General features: G+C 38.7%; 1 protein-coding gene across 4 annotated transcripts in view; it reads right to left on the bottom strand.

Moving 5' to 3' along the window:
- The window catches only part of LOC112156670 (microtubule-associated protein 2), an 80,650-nt gene that overhangs the window by 24,884 nt on the left and 36,557 nt on the right, over positions 1-19,209 (bottom strand). For all 4 annotated transcript variants that reach the window (XM_024288940.2, XM_036215943.1, XM_036215945.1 and 1 more), the window contains exon 3: positions 11,466-11,524. The gene's annotated coding sequence lies outside the window, so the exon portion shown is untranslated. The remainder of the gene's footprint in view (positions 1-11,465; positions 11,525-19,209) is intronic.

Below are 19,209 nucleotides of genomic sequence, written 5' to 3'. Positions count from 1 at the left end.
AAAAAGAGCCCTTTACACTCAAATTGCCTCAAAGTGAGAGTCTGGGCTGGGGGGCTCAGGCTCAGGCAAGCTGTTGCCAAGAAAGAAAAGAGGAGGGAGCGTGGTGAACTGACAGAGTGGATGGTGGTTTTGAAAAGACAGTAACCTGCTTTCAGCTGCTGTTCTGGCAATATCGTGTCAGATTCCATGAGCTGCTCCTAAATATCCCGTCTGCTTACACTAAAAAGATGTTTTTTTCTAGCGGTAATTGAAGAAAAACATTGCATGAAGTACTTTTTGGAACGAGTTTGTTTAAAATGGCCTTAAAAAACTACTGAAAAAAGTATTCTAAATACTATCCACATTATTACTTTTAGTCTTACTTTCTTAGCAAACCGGTCAGCTGAGAGATAAACGGGTTAAAGTACTTTAACACATTTCAGGATCATTCAGTTATTTTTATATAGCTCACCTATGTGCACATTCCTGTTATTTTTATAATTTTGCTATATTTAAGTGTGTCTTGGGTCTTCCACAGAATTTACTCTTAACATTAAAAAAAAAACATTTTTTCCCCTCATTTTATACTATATATATAAACCTCAGGGAAGACCAAGGACACACTAGAGAGACTATGTCTCTTGGTTGGCCTGGCAACATGTCGGTAGGAGCTGGAGGGAGGTCTGGGCATCTTTGCTTGGACTGCTGCCCCCAAGACCCAGAGTCAGATGAACAGAAAAAGACGTATGTGTGGATATATAGATAAGGCGCATCAAACTATAGGCGTATTACAATTTGTTTGTAATGTGCTACACGTTAGCCATCTTAGCCACGTTAGCATCTTCCCAATACCTGAAACCCCCAACATGTAAAAAGGATTAATACAGCTAAAACAAACGTTAGTGTGACTACGCTAACTCACAACCTAGTTAGAAACATGGATCAAAACATGTTGCTTCATGTTAGCCAGGCTAGCGTATTCACAATAACGCTTAATTTTTCTTATAATGGTAAAACCAGAATTAATCCATATTTAAAGTGCTCAACATTATAGAGCACACTTGTTTTCTTTTTTTTTTTTTTAAGAAGACTTGTGAGTGTGACTTAAAGTGCGAGAAACGCAAAAATCTCAAATTTTGGACAATTTAGCAAAATTTTGGCTAGTTTCAACTTAAAATTAGCATTAGCTAGTTGGGCTCATGCTGTTTTCTGGAGTAAATCCTTCAAGTTTTGTAAAGATTTCCTGTTAAAAAACCTATTTAATATTAAAATACACAAAATATTGAATTTGTGAATATTTTGTTCTACTTCCCTCACTTTGTGGTGACAAACTTATGCCAGACAGTTCATCTTCTTGTTTGGGTTTGGCAAGTCTCCAGACTCTGCTCTCCAGGCTTGTCTTGTCATCATGTGGTTAATGTGAACTGTCACTTCCGTCTCCCTTTCTCTTTGAGCTGTTTAAAGTGAGAACATGATAAACAGGAGCTGATTTAACAAGGCACATTGTCCTTTGGCAGGAAAGCTCCCCAAAAAAAGTGTTTTTTTGTTTTTTTTGGTCTGGAAAAGCATGAAAAACATGCATAATCAGAAGTAGCGCCATGACAAACCTTCCTGTTGTGGTTGTACTGAACGTGCCGAGACATGATGTTATCACTTTAAGGTATTATGCACGACCCTTAACCATTAAATTGGGATTGGTTTATAAGCATGAATGAAACCCAGTAATTAGACCCTTCCTGCTCAGCATGTGAACCGTCACATCGTCCCTAGTTTGTCAATAGGAGCTAAAAACAAAGGTACTGTCAGATCGCATCATATCCCAGGTTGACGTTTTAGACTGAACATCACAGTGTAGTTTTTAAATAGCAAAAAAGGGGGTGTGGCGACAGCCCGGAGCCTCGTGGGGGTTCTTTTGTTTCTCCTCCATGTCTTGAATTAATTTTTTTTTTGCCTTTCATTGCTGTTGTCTCACACTTTCACAGCTCTATCCAACAACCCCCCCTTCTTTTCCTACCGGCTTTGCCCCACCCTGGCTATAATCCTTACTTCCCCCCACCCCCACCTCGTCTGCGCCTCACCGACCCCACCCGGATCTGGGTCACCCATATTGCCTCTGTGCAGCGGCGCTGGCGTTGGAATGTCACCATTAATTTGGGGAGGAGACTGCGTGGCAGCGTTTCAGCGAGACAACCTGCCGTAATCCTTAAAAAGGGTGTCTGGGTATTGGAAAACATCGGACTCGAGTACAGTAGTAATTTCCAGACGACCCAACTAAAAAAAACTGTGCAATATTTTAAAAAGTTTTCTAACCACCTTTTCAAAAGTAATAACTGTTTTTTTTGTAACTTTGACGAATATCCTTGTATGGCCAACATCAGTGCGAATGGGGAACCGCGATGTAGCGAGGGATTGACTTCTAGTATAGTCATAATGTAGAGCGCATCACTGACTTTTCTAAATAAAAAAAATCTGTTTTTTTGGTGGGATAAACAAACAAAACAAATTTTAAGACATTAAGTTTTGAAGACAGCCATTTTCCCACCATTACTTAAGAACAGTAAACTTGCGGTTTTGTAGGAAACTATCCAAATTTCTTCCTTTACCCTATAACACCAGATAGCTCTAATGTTGACATTTTTTTGACTACTGTATCTCTTCATTTACGCATATTTGTTGTGGGTATTGAACCATGTTCGAAAAACGCACTACCTGGCATCAAAATATTGTGTATAGGATTTTACCATTGTCCTATCCTAGGCAGGTTTCCATTAAAAGTGGGGTCATCTGGACCCCACAAGACAGCGTACTGAACTTTTTTTTTTTCAATATTTTTTTTTATCTTCACTGGTGTCTGTATCAGACATAATCCTGTCCATTCTGTCATGGGAGGAATTACGCACCAATATAAGGGTGGGGTCATCTGGACCCCATGGGATAGCACAAGGGTTAAACTAAGTAAAAACAAAAGTAGGAAAATATGCTTATATGATATTACACATCTATCCTAAATAGCCTCGTTTCCATTGTAAAATAGACCCCTTAACCGTTGTGCTATCTTATGGGGTCCAGATGACCCAAGCCTTACATTGACGTGTTATCCATCCCATGAAAAATGTGGACAAGATTTCATGTCTGCCACGGACATCAGTGAAAACCAAAAATTATTGAAAAAAAAAAAGTTCACCACACTGTCTTGTGGGGACCAGATGACCCCACTCACGCCGTCAACATACCTAGAATAGCACAAGGGTTACGCAGTGCCGAACCGTACCTCTTGGGGACCCCCATTGGTTGCAGGTCCATTGAAACGTCAACAGAGTGGTTGGGTCGGAGCCACCAGTTGATTGGCAGACAACATAAGAAAACGCCAATATAACGCTCATTTAAGCTAACGTTTGTCAGCATTCAGGTTTTTGCGGTTTCCTGTGTACTCTTTTGGTCACAAGTTTATATTGAAAATGCCTATAAAACAACAGCAAGGCCTGGTCTGTGGTGGATCTGCAAATGTTTGTTGCCATCCTTGGTAACAGAGTGATACAAGGTGAGCTAAAGGCACGCTAGCGGTCTACACCACGCACGTGCCGTGAAAACAAACCGCTCAGTGGAAGCGAGGCTTAACTGAGTGGAAACGGTCGCCAGAATTACCTTGACTGTACCGTACCACTCCTTACATTAAAAGACCGGACTGGACGGTTCAGTGGAAAGGAGGCTAATAAGTACGGAAGGCGGGAAAACCGTAGAATTGTGGCCCAAAATGAACAAAACACTCAATTAGACAATTTTAAAACTTAATTAATTTATTGGTTAATTTTCTCATTGTTTGATAAAAATTCCATCTATAGGAAAACTTAATAACAAAAAAATAACTTTTACAGTATGGCCACTAGATTTGATCAATTACAGAGTTGTTTTAACAAAAAAAGAGATGTTTTTAGATCACTCAACAATTTTGAGCGTTTTTGCTTTACATGTCGTTGACATTGATGTTCTACATTTAGGGGAAAACAAAATCTTTTAAAGTTGCTGAAAGCTAGTGGTGTCCACTCTTAATTGTTTTCTTTTTCAGATTATCTGTCCCATCTGGCTTTTCCTTTTGTAACATAATGGGATTTCAAGCTGCTAAATCCCAACTGCTGCTGTTACCTGTATGATCGACCAGCTTGTTTAATTCCTATTATAACAGTTCCTCTTGGTCAACCATTTTTTTATGAATATGAAAAACTTCAATCAGTGGCCAATCGTTTTCTGGACTAAAAAGCTGCAAGCACCTACTGGAGCTAAATTAAGGAGTTGGGGTTTAAAATTGGCTGATTTTTACACTTTTAAAGGTCAAGATTTTAAAATGTAGATGATTTAAGGGTCGTCAGTGTGTTGACGGTCACACACCATAGACTTGTAATCCACCCGAAGCAGCAGCAGCGTCAGACAAACAGATTAAGTTTTGATGACTCAAAGGCATGCCATGGCATTAAAGTATAATGACCAGTGCCAGCATAGTGTGAATGAAGTGTGTAGCCCAAGCATGACTAGAAACACACAAAGTGTATACAGAAAGGGAACATAAGGTGAAGGGAGGGGAATCCCGCTCGTTGGAGATTGAGGATTGTATGTAATAACAGCAATATCGAGGCACTGGGATTATTCTACACGGTTCACCGTTTTTCCATCTGTTGGGACACTTTGAACATATTGTAGTTTATTATACTAAGTTTGCAAATATAATAAATATTTCCAACACTTTAATGTTTGATCCATTGACTATATAACAGAACTGGACTAAGCGAGCGTGATGTCACCCATAAAAATGCCTCAATACTAGCTACAACAGGTAAGTCTATTCAATCGCCATTTGGACATCGCCATGCTGGAGCCAAGCGATGCTAGTAAAGAGTGATTTGTCCAAGGCATGCCAACCACTCTTGCCTATCAGTAGAGACCTTGCTGGAAGTCCATACCCCTACCATTTGAAAGCAGGCTTTGGAGAACCTGACAATGAAACATCTCCCACAGCTGACCTGGAGATCAGTTAGCAACTCGGGCTGCCACGAACGATTATTTCAATAGTAGAATGATCATCGCTTATTTGACTAATCAAGTCATATGCAAAGTGGATGTAAAACACACATCTTAACCATCATTAGTTTTAAACTAACTAAAAACTAGAGATATAGCATTACCTGTGATAATGCTAATGTGAATGCTGTATTTTGCCGCTGAAGATGCTGACATTGATGGCTAAAAACACTACAGCTGATAGCCAGCAAAAATATTAGTTAAATGCAAAATGAGGCTAAAAAACTGAAAAATTCCTAAATTAGCCAAAATAGCTAGCATGTAGATGAAATATTAGCTAAACTCCAAAATAGACAAAAAAAAAAAAAAGCCTAATTGAGCCAAAATAGCTAGCATGCAGCTGAAACATTAGCTTAACTCCAAAGTAGCCAAAAGAAAACTGAAAAAAAATCCTAAAATTAGCCAAAATAGCTAGCATGAAATATTAGCTAAACTCCAAAATAGCCCAAAAAACTTGCAATACAAAAAAAATTATATAGTGAAAAAAATGGCTGAGTAATAGCTGTTTATTACTCAAAGTCTATGAGATTTTGGCTTCTTAGAGCCAGCAGGTACTTGTATTCCTTTTCTGATAAATCCAGATTACTAATAAGTCAATAGTTCGAACTTTCCTACTTTTCTAATACACCCTTGGGATTTTTTTTAAAGAGAGATACATTTGCCTAAACTTTCAAGCAAAATATGTCCAATGAAGTTCCAGCCTCCAAAGCCACCTCCACAATATAGATGTATCTATGTGTGTACCAACCAGAAGTCTCGATTCAATGAAAGATTTTCCCCTGTTGATAACATTGTTTCTAAGCTAACACATCACTTTACATGAAACTCTAAATCTGTTTTAAATGTCATTACTTTTATCATCCAAACCCATCACATGGACCCCCCCCCCCCTTCCCAGAAACCTATGGAGATGTTATTGTTCCCATGGCAACAGAGACTGAGAGTAGTCAGATGAGGATATTAGCTGGACTTTAACCTTGCTATGGATCCAGAAATAGGTCACCAGACCCTGCAGTGGCCCCTCTGGGGTTTTGGCTAACTGCGTTGACACAAATGGAAGCAGATCCTTTTAAAGCCATCAATACTCCAGGAATGGCCTTCATTGGGCAATGGTAGTCGTTATAGAGCTTTATCTTTATGGCAAATTAGCATGCCTGATATTCAAGGTGTGTCCTTGTCAAAAAGTCAGACAAATATTTGCAAGTTGACATTAGTTGTAAAGTAATTGATTAAGATGTTTAAGATATTATGGCCAATAGACACAGTAAAATATCAGGACATTTTAGGAGGTGGGGTCAATCTCTTGCCACAGAACGACACTATTGTCTCTTTTAAACATAGCGGTACTGTACGGTATGGTATGGTTTAGAATGGTTCCAGTTAATTCTGGTGAGCGTTTCCACTCAAAGTTGGAGGCGTAGACCGATTGCGTAGCTTTGCGTCACAGTAGTTCAACTACAACAAAACGGAAGCTATCAACAACAACTACAGTGGTCTTTTAGCAGCTCGTTTTTATCCGCTTGTCATTTGGTTCTTCATTTAAACAAAGCATTTAATGTTGTTTGAGAGAAGATTTCCGGCGGCGAAGTAAAATACAGCAAAAAGAGGAGAAAACTTTGACACTTTGAGTGGTTAAAAACGTAAAAACTTATCCCATCCATTTGCAAAGAAAGGTTCCACATGCTACTTTTCTTGTGTTACACGCCGCCAGTCAGCTTTTAGCGCTCAAGCTAATCGAGAGAATCCAATCGTGGGCCGGTGGTTGGGGACCACTGCTGTACTGTACCGTCCAGTACAATACTGTACCGTGTCATACTATACTTTGCCGTTAAATACCAGTACCATAGTACCATACCATACCAGCGCCACACCATACCATATCGTCCCATACCAGTACCATATTGTACCACATCATACCATACAATACCATAGACTACCATATTATACCATACCGGTATCATACCGTACCATACCCTACCATACCGGTACCACACTATACCATATTGTACCATACCATACCATATTGTCCCATAGCGTACCATAGTGTACCCTACCGCTCCATACTGTACCATACCCTACCACACCATACCATCTGTACCGTACCACACCATATCGTACCATACCCTACCATACTGTACCATACCGCACCATATCCTCCTATACTGTACCACACTGTACCATATTGTACCATTTTGTACCATACCCTACGATACTGGTACCAAACTGTACTATACCCTACCACACCACACCATCTGTACCATACCACACCATATCGTACCATACCCTACCATACTGTACCATACCGCACCATATACTCCTATACTGTACCATATCCTACCATACCCCATCATACCGTACCATATCGTACCATATTGTACCATTTTGTACCATACCCCATCATACCGTACCATATCGTACCATATTGTACCATTTTGTACCATACCCTACGATACTGGTACCAAACCGTACCATACCCTACGATACTGGTACCAAACCGTACCATACCCTACCATAGCATACTGCTCAGTGAAAACGCGGCTTAATAAAAAAGCAACTTTTAAAGCAAAAGCTTGCATTTGTATATTAGTTATTCAACTGTTTTGTCATTAAAAATGCAAAATAATCCTTTTGAAATAAATGTAAAGATGGTCAATTTGATCCTTATTTTGGACTGTAAATGTCACAAATTTCAAAAATACATTCATGTTTTTCTAAAAAAATGTAACAAATAATACATATATTTTATTAGCATAAATATTATGCAATATTCCAAAGATTATTATTAAAGAGTCTCTCAAGAAATCAGTGAAATTTGGAAAAGAAGGATCCATTTTTAATTTAAAAACTTGTTTGATGATCTTTCAGTGTTATTTATTTATTTTTTTCCAAAAGGCATTTAAGAAAAAAAAAGAAAGAAAACTAATTCATGCATATGGTTGATTCGGGCAGCTGCAACTAATCAGTGGCCCTCTATGTTCTCAGATCTGTCATAATAATGTGAATGTGCATGTTTATGTGCTAGAAAAAGCTTTGTATATACAATCAGTGTGTCATTATTTGCACATTTGACAGCTGGCCAACATTCCCACTATGACATTTTTACCAACAAACAGCTCTTCTTCAAGGGTACTACATGCCCATCCATCTTAGACTGTATTAGATTTTGAAGTGGCCTTCATGCATGACTATTCAAAACACAGTTTACTAAATCGGAGCTCCAAAGGTTAAAAAACCGTGAGTCATACATAGATTTTCAAGGTAGATTGCGTCAAATCAACCCAAACGCCGAGTCCTCGTCCATCTCCAACGTGTTGCCAAGCACAGTTCTTCGGTTATAGAAACAGCCAAACAAATCATCTGGATGAGTGCAGCTACTTAGGTCACACTGTGTGGGGGCCTTGTGAGTCATGAGGAAAAATGTGTGAATTGGTAATGACAGAAATTAGGAGTATGGTACTTGTATGTTTGGATGGCGGCTGTCGCTGGATGAAAGGAATATAATTAGGCTGAGAAGCCGCAGTCAAGCAAAATCAAATGTACCAGTGAGAGCTTTTTGCGCAGTGTACAGTCAGCATGGACTGACTTGGTGAAGGAGGGTCATTCAGTACATTGTTGCAATGTGTGGAAATAAAAGTAGCCTTGGGCCAAATAAACATCTGGGTTACTTTGAGTTATAAATATAACTGTTTAGTTTTTGGCTTTGTTATCTCACTCATAGAATACTAATGTTTCTTGGAAACCACTCTATCTTCTAGGGAGTGTTCACACTAGGTTGTCCTATAATTGTGTTCAGGTGTTTTTGACCACCTCCAAAGTTGAGGTCATTTGGCATGTATAAGTCCTCAAATCTGTGGTAGGGTGTCAACAAGTGATGTGTCATGGTCAACTACAACAGCGCGGTTTGTTGATCTGTGACGTACTGATCTGGTGAGATGTCAACAGAAGACGCCTCGTGTTGAAAATTCTTTAAACTGTGTGTATTGCCAAGAAATGGAGAAATTTGCTTCTATATGCATATGAACTTCATAATCTATATCGTTTATGTTGATGATATCAATCTTTTTGTAGTTATAGCAGCTTCAACTCATCTAGAAAGCTTTAGGTCATGAGAATAATTGACAATTTGTATGATAACATGAAAAAAGTTGGCTTGCATTCTACACTCCAATTTCTCTCTTAAGCGTTGTTTTTTTTTGGGTTGAGGACAGGAGTTTAAGGGCTTGATTTACGCACTAGTGTCCAGTCATTTTAGAACAGGAGGAGGCCATCTCTGAGCAGAGACCAGAAAGCTGGAAACATGGAATTGTCCAAAATTCCTTGGTATGCTAAAGAATTCCTTTTGCTAGAGTTTATTTTAAAAACCGCACCCAGGCAGTCAAAAAACAACTGTTTGGCGAACACCAAAACCAGATTTGTCCATTAGGTCTTTAGTGACAACTGCCTATATAAGTAAATATGGGTTATATGTGGGTGAAAAATGGGGAAAACCTGTACAAAGCACGTAGGTGGCCTGTACAAAACATCAAGGTAATCGTCCATTTGGTGAACCCGTAGAGTGAAAATGTTCATGCGCAAATTTTTCGCTACGGGCATGCTGTAGACGACAGGTCGTAGCAAACACTGAACACAAGTAAAAGTAGTTGACAAGCAGATGTGTCGCACAGATTTTCAAAACCCGTAAATCCTGGTAACTGCGTCTCCCCTTTAGTGATATTCAGGTAATTAGTGTGTACTCTCTGAACACCCATAAACATCCTAACTACTAGAATTTAGAAACCATTGTGTAGTTTTTGTGAGCATCCTATAGGTGATAACTAGGGCCGTGGATCGTTGCTCAGGTGGCTCATCGTCATGAAGATGTGTTTACTTCCGGTGACGGTATCGCTGCTCTTTCGGCTTTGTTTTAGTTCGTAAACTTAAAATCCAACATTAATCTGCATTTCAGAACAAAAATACATCGCCCTCAGATAATATTTTGATAATGTTTTACTACACTCTACTATATTTATAAAGATCATGAATCAGCGATCTTAGACGTCGCAAATATTCGTACTCGAATTTTCAGGAGCAGATCGCAAGTATCCGAGCACCCAGATACTCGTTACAGCCCTAGTGATAATCTATCCAACACATTCTCGTCCCCGAGTCGTCACATATTGACTTTTGGTTAAGGACCCACTTGCTGAGATTTTGGATGTCCTTAACTCGTCAGTTTTTGACGTGCTGGTCGGATGTACACTGCTCGTCCAGACACGTCCAGTACAGGTACCCGGTACCGGTTCGGGTCTGGTACCAAATTTGGTCCGGTGTCGGGTTAGGGTACAGGTACCGAATTTGGGTACCGGTGTGCTACGCATCGCAGTACTGGACCAGTTCTGGTTTACAGCCCGGAGGTTGGGGATCTGTGATTTAATGGGAACAGCCAGTATGTCAAAAAGCGATGAGTTGGTAACACCCAAAACGTCAACAAGTGACGCGAAGGGGTCCTTAACCAAACGTCAATATGTGACAACTTGGTAATGAGAATGTGTTGACGAATCACCAACACACAACGTTCTTGTGTCATTTATGTGAGTTTAGTAAGGGGCCAGTCAGTACACGCAAATTATAAACGTCTAGCATGTGGGCATAAGGGTACCATACATCACTTGTTCATGATTAATGCCAACAACTTACATTAGCCTTACAAATACTTCACAATACACTTACCACACACACAACAATTATAAACTCCATTTATTAAGACGTCCCTTGAGGTGGCCGCATTAGTTCAAAGGGAATTCCAGGATCCTGCTTCTGTCTATGACCCTCCACTTGGTCTGTACAGGTCAATCTCCTATACTGGTGCATCTGACTAAGGCCTTAGATAGAGAAGTGTGATTCATCACTCCAGAGGAAGCGCCTCCACCGCTCTAGAGTGCTGCAGCTGCATGCTGTACACCACTGCATCCAATGACTTGCATTACACTCGAGGATGAGGATAGATGCAGCTGTTCAGCCATGAAAACCCCTTTACGACAGTTCTTAAGCTAATCTGAATGAAGTTTCAAGGTCTGTAGCGACGACTCTGGAGAAAGTTGGTGCATTTCAATGTTTGCTGACCCCACTCTTTCAGCTCACGTGACCAAACACTTCATGGCTAAGTTGCTGTCATTGCCTATCACTTCAAGTTTTGTTTGAACGCCACTGACAGTAGACCGTGGAATAGTCTGCAGTGTTAAGAGGTCACGGTTGGACGGGTTGCAACAGAACCCCCAAATGGAGGATTTTATGCATTTGTCCCCATGGAAATGACTGAAGCACCTATATTTCATCATGTGGATTGGTAAACTGATGCCATTTTTATATCTGGTAAGATATGATGCCTTCAATTGTTGGAGTCAACCAATATAGATTGGGTTCTGTTTTCTTACCTGAGTTGAAGAGCTGCCTTCACTGATTATTGAACCCAACAGTTTCCACGGTGAAGAGTCTTCTCGAAGACGTGAACCGGAAAAGGAGAAAAGAGAAGAGAAAAAAATGTGTTAAAATACAGAAAAATTGTGAACTGAAAAGAAAGAAAAATATAAATTATTATTTTTACTAGATCTCGCCATGGTCGCAGTTTTGTTTGGGACAGTCGTCCATGAGGCAAATGTTCATATACTAGCTTAACCCTGTCACCTGAACAACACCGGCAGCAATAATCCACACAAAATACAACCCATCTACCATTCAAGTTCCAGTGTTGTCAGGATTTCAGCTCATGAATGGAGACAGAAACTCAAGAGAGAAGAACCAGAAACGGCCTTTTCAAGGCAACTGTAGGGATGGCGTCCAAATAAGATAATCCAGGAAGAAATCAAAGTGATTATTTTTTGTAAGTAAGTGATTACGTGCATCCTCCAGAGTGCGGTTTGAGAGATTCTTGGATTGGTCGGCCGGTCTGCTTGGGGCTGAGCCAGAGGGGGTGATGGGTTAAGTCTTAAGCCAGCCTTGAAGAAAGGCAGATTTGCTCTTTTTGCGTCGCTTTGGGAGCATAAGGAGTGAGGTGGAACATCCTGTTAGTGTATAAAATAAATGTGAGCAGACCGTCAGGGGGGATTTTGGGGGGCCAAAACCAGCATTTAGAGAGAGAGAAAAAAGAATGGGGTGGAGAGACACAATGACTAACGCACAGAAGTAATTCTGTGCAATTCTTCAAGAACAGGAAGAACAAAAAAACTCAACACTTGTAAAGATTATATGCTACTAAATTTATTTAGTACCAGTTACAAAATAAACATTGGTTCTCAAATCAAGCTTTTTGTCTGTTGTTATAATATCCCTTGCATATTTTAAATTTGCAATATTTAAAGGGGTCATACAATGCTTTTCTTAGGTCTTTCAGAGTAAACTATATCCATATATATGATCATTTATTGCCATTAGAACACTCAAAAACAAATTATTTATGAATTATAAGTTATTTTTGGGAATTTTTTTATACCCGCAAGTAAAACAACTTCATGATGTCAACCTAAAGCCATCCTTGTGGGCGTGTCGCCCACAAAAAAAAAAAAAAAACACATCTAATTCTTTTGTTGTACCTACAGTGTAGCCCGGGTGTTTATCCTTAAAATTTTATTCGGACAGAATGATGATGGCTAATGGGTTTGTTTTGTGGTTAGATTTGGTTAAAAAAATGCAGACAACATCGCCAGATGAACATTTCAGGACTTATTGGAATGATAAAGAAAAATGATCTGATTAGCAGTGGCTGCAAACGTTTTTTTCTATTTGAATGTTCATATCAAAAATATTTTTCACGCTTTAATTTTATTCTTTTGCTCAATAATCCAGTTCAAACCAGTTCTCCCGATTTTGCCAGCAGGAAATAGAATTCCCCCTTTCTCTACTAAGGAAAAGTCTGTTCCCTTTCTCCACCAGGAAATAGTCTGTTCCCTTACTCCACCAGGAACTAGTCTGCTCCCTTTGTCCACCAGGAAATAGTCTGCTCCCTTTGTCCACCAGGAAATAGTCTTCTCCCTTTGCCCACCAGGAAATGGTCTTCTCCATTTGCCCACCAGGAAATAGTCTTCTCCATTTGTCCACCAGGAAATATTTTGTTCTCATTCTCCATCAGGAAATAGTCTGCTCCCGTTGTCCACCAGGAAATAGTCTGCTCCCTTTGTCCACCAGGAAATAGTCATCTTCCTTTGGACACCAGGAAATAGTCTGCTCCCTTTGTCCACCAGGAAATAGTCTTCTCCATTTGTCCACCAGGAAATATTTTGTTCTCATTCTCCATCAGGAAATAGTCTGCTCCCTTTGTCCACCAGGAAATAGTCTTCTTCCCTTGTCCACCAGGAAATATTTTGTTCTCATTCTCCATCAGGAAATTGTCTTCTCGTTTTGTCCACCAGGAAGTAGTCTTCTCTCTTCCTCCACCGGGAAATAGTCTGTTACGTTTTACCACCAGAAAATAGCCTGCTACCTTTCTCCACCAGTCATTTGATTTGACCAATCAAATGGAGTCCTTTTATGATAGATCCCCGCCTACAATGTAGACGAGGGTAATTTGGAGTATAATTTAAGTTATGTTGACTTTTATATAATAAAACTGTTCAATTAAATGAAAATATTGTTTATCATATATCGCAAATGTCAGCGTAATATTGATCAAAAATATTGCGAGTTTTCCTTGTATTGCTCAGCTCTACATAAAATTGAAAACCTATTGAAAAAAAATTTGGGTCTGATTTTAAAAAATGAAATTTAATTAGAAAAATAAAAAATTTGAAGTTTTGAAGAACTTCAATATAAATGTCCATAAGAAATGTCAAGAATAAAGTAGTTTTGTTGAGATTGCCTAAAGGCAAATTGCTTTCTCTCTAAAAATATTGGCAAAAACAAAAACATGTCAAAAACCAAATGTTTTGTTTTAATAAAAGCTGAAGAGACAAGACAAAACAAAACAAAAAAGATTCACCAAAGCTAGATGACAGTATGAATAGAAAGAAAGCAGCCTGAGAGAAAAAGCTCAGCAGGAAAGAAGATCCAGACAAAGAGAGTGATGAGTAGAGGCAAAGACGTGGACGAATGGAGACCTGGCGTGGTCAAAGAACATCAAACGAGAGACAGATGAATAAACGTCGTAAACGCCTATTTAGGATTCTGTGACGACTGTCTGAGATGAAATCTGCATGTAGAATCACAATTTTAATCAAGAAAGAAAAATCGACTGTTGACATGCCACACTTCCCATGTTTCTGATCATGTTATGAAGGAATAGTGGCAAAAGACGTCAAGAAGTGGCGCTCTTTTCTCTGGATACAACTTTGAAAAAGAAAAGAAAACAAACAAATAAAAAAAAAAAAAAATCTGTCGAGTCAGCAGAAAATCGGAGGTGTTACCAGTGACAGCAACTACATACCACACGCTCTTTGACCTATCGCAACTCTTCGACCATGAACACAATCAAAGTGAATCAGTTGATTCTAACGTATTAATAAAGATTAATGTTGCTTAATGGCGCAAAGTCGCTTTTCTCTGCGACAGATTTAGCTAATTTACGTTGATTTGACTTCTCTCCTGAACACTAGTGTTGCATGTAAATGCAAGGCTGCTTTCTCTGCTTCCGAATTCGCTGGAATAACGACAATTGTGTCAATGGTTAAAGAGTAGTATAGCTGTCCAAAGTAGGGCTGCCAAGAATAGTCGATTAATCGACGACTAATCGTCGACTATTTTTGACGACAAATTTAATTGTTGATTAGTCATTAATTTATATTATAGGGAGTCGGAGTGTAGTAAAAGTGAAAGTTATAATGGCATTATGCTAGCTTTTTAGACTATTTTGGCATTTATTAATGCTTTTTAGGCTATTTTGGAGTTTAGCTAATGTTTCAGCTACATGCTAGCTGTTTTGTCTAATTTAGAACTTTTTTCCCCTTTTTTGGCTAATTTGGAGTTTAGCTAACATTTCAGCTGCATGTAAGCTATTTTGGCTAATTTTGGCTTTTTTTTGTTTACTAGGCTATTTTGGAGTTTAGCTCATATTTGATTTCAGCTCGGACATTAGCACACCAAAAGAGCCACTCAGCCCAACTCAATCCGCTACTATGGTTTTGTCATTTTTATGTAACCTCGGGGAAACAAATTGAACAAAATTCAATTGATTATATATGGATCATTGCTGATATTCAATGTTCTCTCTGATAAACTGCTTTGTTTTGCTGCTGATGTCCGGATCTCAGTGAACTCACCATGCAGACACGCTCTGCAGCTCACTGTCTATCGATGTTTGTTCAGAGTTTTGGGGGAAATTAAGAGAGTGGCTGGTGCATGAGACTGAATTAAGACGTTTAAAGAGCATAGATCCACTAATATATAAAAAATAGACTAAAAACAACTTTATGGAGTGTTTTCAATCAGGTGAAGTCTCTGTGTCTCTGAGAGATGGAGGGAGACGCTTCATTCTCCGTTCTTGATTATCTCGTTATAACGAGAAAACAAACGTTGTTTTCTCGTGATAACGACATATTATTTCGTTATCACGAGAAAACGATCCAAAAAAAAAAAAGTAAGGCAGGCCGTTTTCGGCTTCCGTAACTTTGGGCTAACTGAAACCTGAAAATTTGTTTAGCTTAAAAGTAGCTGTCAAAGGAAAAGATCAAAGGAATCGTCATTCACTTGTTTATTACCAAATGATCAAAGCAAACCATTCTTTGAGAAAAAATATTCGTAGTTCGTGAATTGTTTGATGAAAATGTTGCGCTAAAAGGAGATTATTAGCAACCCCCTCCTCCAAATGCCAAAACTTTTTTTTGGGTAAATGCAATTTTTCTCAAAATTGTTGTATTTCCATTAGGCAAATGTCTTATTGTGAAGCTAATTTGATGAAGTGATGGTGCAATATTTGTCAAAGAGGTAAATATACCTTTCCTACCGCATGAAATCTCTCTAAAATGTGTTCTTTTTGTCAAATTAAATGTAATTTAGAAAAAATGTAGGGGTTTTATTTGTTTAAATCATTAGGAATTTGCCTAAAGCTAACAATAAAATCAAAGTAGTAGTTAATCTTCCATTAAAAACTATTTTCATTTTGTCATTTTGTCTTTTCAAGAAATTTGGAAAATATTAAACAAAAAAGGGCTAGAGATTGAAGACATCTCAACCACTAATCATTACTTTTTTTTAAATAGAACTTGTATATCTTTAAAGCTCTAGAAAGATCCATTCCTCATCATCTATTTTAGCTACATCCTAAATAATCCCTTTTTCTAACTGATACAACTGATCCAGGATGCAACCTATAATTTATCACCTACCTAATCCCAGAAGGAGGCCGTGAACTGTGACAGCTGCATTCAACAAACTACCAATTTCTCTTGAGCCTCTGAAATGTTGAGCATCACTAGAGAGCCTTTTTTAAAAAAAGAAAAAACTCCAACTCGTATATTCGGCTTGACCCGTGTGCCGCTCTCAGGAGACATAGAGGCCAATTGGGTCATACAGAAGGCAAAACAAGGGAAGACGAAGGAGGAAAAGAAAGAGGTCAGACACTAATCTAATCCACAGATTTCCCTTCTTTTCCATCTAAAACGAGGCAAACAGGAAACCACTTTTGTTCCTCGTGTTTTGCAAGAACACCATTAAACGATCCAACAGGGGAAAAGATGAGATTCTTAGAATTGTCTGTTTTGCTACCACTCCAGTCATAAAAGGCATTCAAGAATTTTGTGAAAAATGAGAAATGCCACAAAATAAACTCCAAATATCTCAATGACATTTAAAGGGAAAAAAAAATCTCACCTATTTGCTCTAAAAATACAGAAACTGTACTATTTTTTGTGTTTTTTAAGAGGGATGAAGGTAAAGAATCACGTTGCTGAAATACATGTAACCATTTCATCAAGAAAATAGTTTTTTATTTGTCAATTTAGATGTATTTACTGTACTTTTTCAACTTAACTTTTATATTTATACTTAAAGATAAAAAGCCTCACCTCTTTTTAGCCTTAATATAGTCTTAATTTTGGTTGATGTACAAAAATTTGGGTGTTATTGTAATTACGCTAATGTGGCTAACGTGAAGCTAACTGTGGGATTTTTTTCACTAATTATAAACAAAGTTAAGACTTAGAATAGTCAGCTAATGTCTGTTTTGGCAGGATCAGTCTGTTTTTTACATGTTGCAATATAGGTTAAGAGTTACAGATATTGTATATATATGCTAACGCGGCTATTGTGTAGTTGTGTTGGACTGTGTTTTTGTATGCGTTTGAAGCAAGGTTAATACTTAGCGTAGTCGCAGTTAAGTTTTTTAAGAATACCTGTCTGTCTTTTTTAACGTGTTGCAAACAAGGTTGGGAGCTACAGGTTTTGTAAATATGCTAACGTGGCTAACGTGTAGCAATGTTGGGCTGTATTTTTTTTATTTGTTACAAATAGGGTTAAGACTTAGCGTAGTCATAGCATTGTTTTATATCGATATCAGTCTGTTTTTTTTTTTTACGAGTTGCGAACAAGGTTAAGAGATACAGGTATTGTAAATACGCTAATGCGGCTAACGTCTAGCCGTATTGGACTGTTATTTGTTTCATGTGTTACAAACAAGGTAAAGACTTAGCGTAGCCACCGTAATGTTCTTTTACCAGTGTCGGTCTATTTTTTTTTGTTGCAAATAAGATTGGGAGTTACAGGTTTTGTAAATATGCTAATGTGGCTAACGTGTAGCAATGTTGGGCTGTATTTTTTTTAACGTGTTGCAAACAAGATTGGGAGTTACAGGTATTGTAAATACGCTAATGCGGCTAACGTGGACTAACTTGTTTTTTCTTTATGTGTTACAAACAAGGTAAAGACTTAGCGTAGTCACAGTAACGTTTGTGTTAGTGGTATCAGTCTTTTATTTTTTTTTTACCTTGTTGCAAACGTGGTTGGGACTTGCAGGTACTGTGATGTAGCCTGTAAACGCACATGGTTGTTTGTACCCTTTATTTATGACATACTGTAATTGCAAAAATAGACCTGTCATTGACACACCACCTGATAGAGCAGAATATACGGTACCTAAACTTCCAAGATGATTACTACCACCTTTTCACTTTTGGTGTGTCATTATTATTATTTTTTTTTTGCTTAACACAATAAATAAAACTAGTTGATGGCTATAACAGATCCACTTACTCTTCTTAGTGACAGTGATTCAATTTTTAAAAGTTTTTCTGGCTAATTAGCTGTTCTTTATAGCGTCCGATTACTGCCAGAACCCTTACCTCCCACAGTGAGCTCAAAAGGAAGTATGATGATTCTTTCTTGTCATGAAAAAACACAGTTTTCCAAAACACGCAGGAGTGACTTGGGTTTGCTTTATTGAAACCGGACCAAGTTTTTGAAAGCCTACATGAGCCGAAAACCCACGCCAAGTCTGATTTATGCTAATACCGTGACAGCTAAGGCCTCTGCGGTTTGTTCAGTCCATGTCGGTGGCGTGTTGTGGTTTAATCCGGGGGGGTCCAGGCAGCAAATCAGACAGTGCTTCTCCTCTGAGGTCTCTGCTTCCTCCCTTTTAAGTTGGCCGTCACCCCCCACCTCCTATTTTTTCATCTATAATTCATGCGGACAGCCTCCCTCTCCCCACACAGAGAAACACATGCTTCGTACAACTGCTTTTTTGTGTGTGATCTTTCGGCGCAGGTTTTCCTCAACAGTCCAAAAACAAGGTAGGTTTGGAAGTTGGACGCCTCCGCTCTGTGGCGGACTCTCATCCCATCCAGTGGGGTGTAAAAACTGTTGGAGGGTTTAGAAGATAAATGGCCGACTCTCCACTATCTATGCCTGGATAACCGTTTCAAAGAAGCTCATCATTAACTTCTTCATCAGAGATTTTAGCCGACGTGGGCTCCTGACTAATTATGCTAACGATTCATTCGGCTTTTACTAATTACTCCTCTTTTCATGTCGTTCCCTTTCATTTTGGGGTTGGGTAACTCGATAAGATCACTGGAGTCCTGCAGATATGGAGTAAAAACAGAAGAGGTTTAACCCTTTAATACCGAAGCTTTAGCTCCAGTGTTGACATTCTTTCGACTACTGTAACTCTTGAACCGTTGATGCAATGAACGTAATTCTAGCAGATTCTAAAGCAGAGAAATGCACCTTACGTTAGTAAGACGTAAAGCTGAATTCAGA

This window comes from Oryzias melastigma, linkage group LG2 (assembly GCF_002922805.2).
Source record: "Oryzias melastigma strain HK-1 linkage group LG2, ASM292280v2, whole genome shotgun sequence".
NCBI lineage: Eukaryota > Metazoa > Chordata > Actinopteri > Beloniformes > Adrianichthyidae > Oryzias > Oryzias melastigma.
The sequence above is the reverse complement of the archived record's forward strand: the minus strand, read 5'-3'. Positions and strand labels throughout refer to the sequence as shown.